The 2,500-nt window shown below is 54.3% G+C and overlaps 1 protein-coding gene across 1 annotated transcript in view; it reads right to left on the reverse strand.

Moving 5' to 3' along the window:
* srgap2 (SLIT-ROBO Rho GTPase activating protein 2) overlaps positions 1-2,500 on the reverse strand; it is a 30,662-nt gene that overhangs the window by 8,141 nt on the left and 20,021 nt on the right.

The raw sequence follows: 2,500 nt of genomic DNA on the forward strand, positions 1-2,500 counted from the left end.
GTGCGTGAGCGTGTGCGTGAGCGTGTGTGTGAGCGTGTGTGTGAGCGTGTGTGTGAGCGTGTATGTGAGCGTGTGTGTGAGCGTGTGTGTGAGCGTGTGTGTGAGCGTGTGCGTGAGCGTGTGCGTGAGCGTGTGCGTGAGCGTGTGCGTGTGTGAGCGTGTGCGTGAGCGTGTGCGTGTGCGTGAGCGTGTGCGTGAGCGTGTGCGGTGTGTGAGCGTGTGCGTGAGCGTGTGTGTGAGCGTGTGCGTGAGCGTGTGTGTGAGCGTGTGCGTGAGCGTGTGCGTGAGCGTGTGCGTGAGCGTGAGCGTGTGTGTGAGCGTGTGTGTGAGCGTGTGTGTGAGCGTGTGTGTGAGCGTGTGCGTGAGCGTGTGCGTGAGCGTGTGTGTGAGCGTGTGCGTGAGCGTGTGTGTGAGCGTGTGCGTGAGCGTGTGTGTGAGCGTGTGCGTGAGCGTGTGCGTGAGCGTGTGCGTGAGCGTGAGCGTGAGCGTGAGCGTGTGCGTGAGCGTGTGTGTGAGCGTGTGTGTGAGCGTGTGCGTGAGCGTGTGTCTGAGCGTGTGCGTGAGCGTGTGCGTGAGCGTGTGCGTGAGCGTGTGCGTGAGCGTGTGCGTGAGCGTGTGCGTGTGCGTGAGCGTGTGCGTGAGCGTGTGCGTGAGCGTGTGCGTGAGCGTGTGCGTGAGCGTGTGCGTGAGCGTGTGCGTGAGCGTGTGCGTGAGCGTGTGCGTGAGCGTGTGCGTGAGCGTGTGCGTGAGCGTGTGCGTGAGCGTGTGCGTGAGCGTGAGCGTGTGCGTGAGCGTGTGCGTGAGCGTGTGCGTGAGCGTGTGCGTGAGCGTGTGCGTGAGCGTGTGCGTGAGCGTGTGCGTGAGCGTGTGCGTGTGCGTGAGCGTGTGCGTGAGCGTGTGCGTGAGCGTGTGCGTGAGCGTGTGTGTGAGCGTGTGTGTGAGCGTGTGTGTGAGCGTGTGTGTGAGCGTGTATGTGAGCGTGTGTGTGAGCGTGAGCGTGTGCGTGAGCGTGTGTGTGAGCGTGTGCGTGAGCGTGTGCGTGAGCGTGTGCGTGAGCGTGTGCGTGAGCGTGTGCGTGAGCGTGTGCGTGAGCGTGTGCGTGAGCGTGTGCGTGAGCGTGTGTCTGAGCGTGTGCGTGAGCGTGTGCGTGAGCGTGTGTGTGAGCGTGTGCGTGAGCGTGTGCGTGTGCGTGTGCGTGAGCGTGTGCGTGTGCGTGAGCGTGTGCGCGTGCGTGTGCGCGTGTGTGTGAGCGTGTGCGTGAGCGTGTGCGTGAGCGTGTGCGTGAGCGTGTGCGTGAGCGTGTGCGTGAGCGTGTGTGTGAGCGTGTGTGTGAGCGTGTGTGTGAGCGTGTGCGTGAGCGTGTGCGTGAGCGTGTGCGTGAGCGTGTGCGTGTGTGTGAGCGTGTGTGTGAGCGTATGTGTGAGCGTGTGTGTGAGCGTGTGTGTGAGCGTGTGCGTGAGCGTGTGCGTGAGCGTGTGTGTGAGCGTGTGTGTGAGCGTGTGTGTGAGCGTGTGTGTGAGCGTGTGCGTGTGTCTCAAGCCTAACCCGTCTCTTACTTTAGACTGTAATTACAGCAGGACCTGCTTTTATGAGGCGGAGCCAAAGTTTCTTTCTGCTCAGGGTTCTGCTTTTCGAGGAAACTTTGCCTCCCCCATTCTCTCTCTCTCTCTCACACACACACACACACACACACACACACACTCCACTGTGAAACAATCTGATTGCCTCATCCCTTTTGGCAGACCTATGAAACCAGATGCTACTTTGCTACTAGCAGCGTAAAAAGAAGGAAACAACAGTCGTGGTTTCTGAAACTTACCTAATCAAAGCAGTCTGGCTGGGACCCGACAGAAGCATTGATGCACATTGAATTCACATTTAATGCACATGTAATGCACATGTAATGCACATGTAATGCACATGTAATGCACATGGAATGCACATTTAATGCACATTTAATGCACATGTAATGCACATGTAATGCACATGTAATGCACATGTAATGCACATTGAATGCACATGTAATGCACATGTAATGCACATGTAATGCACATGTAATGCACATGTAATGCACATGTAATGCACATTGAATGCACATTGAATGCACATGTAATGCACATTGAATGCACATGTAATGCACATGTAATGCACATTGAATGCACATTGAATGCACATTGAATGCACATTAAATGCACATTGAATGCACATTGAATGCACATTGAATGCACATGTAATGCACATGTAATGCACATGTAATGCACATGTAATGCACATTGAATGCACATGTAATGCACATTGAATGCACATGTAATGCACATTGAATGCACATTGAATGCACATGTAATGCACATGTAATGCACATTGAATGCACATTGAATGCACATTGAATGCACATTAAATGCACATTGAATGCACATTGAATGCACATTGAATGCACATGTAATGCACATGTAATGCACATGTAATGCACATGTAATGCACATTGAATGCACATGTAATG

This window comes from Brachionichthys hirsutus, chromosome 8, assembly GCF_040956055.1.
Source record: "Brachionichthys hirsutus isolate HB-005 chromosome 8, CSIRO-AGI_Bhir_v1, whole genome shotgun sequence".
Lineage (NCBI taxonomy): Eukaryota > Metazoa > Chordata > Actinopteri > Lophiiformes > Brachionichthyidae > Brachionichthys > Brachionichthys hirsutus.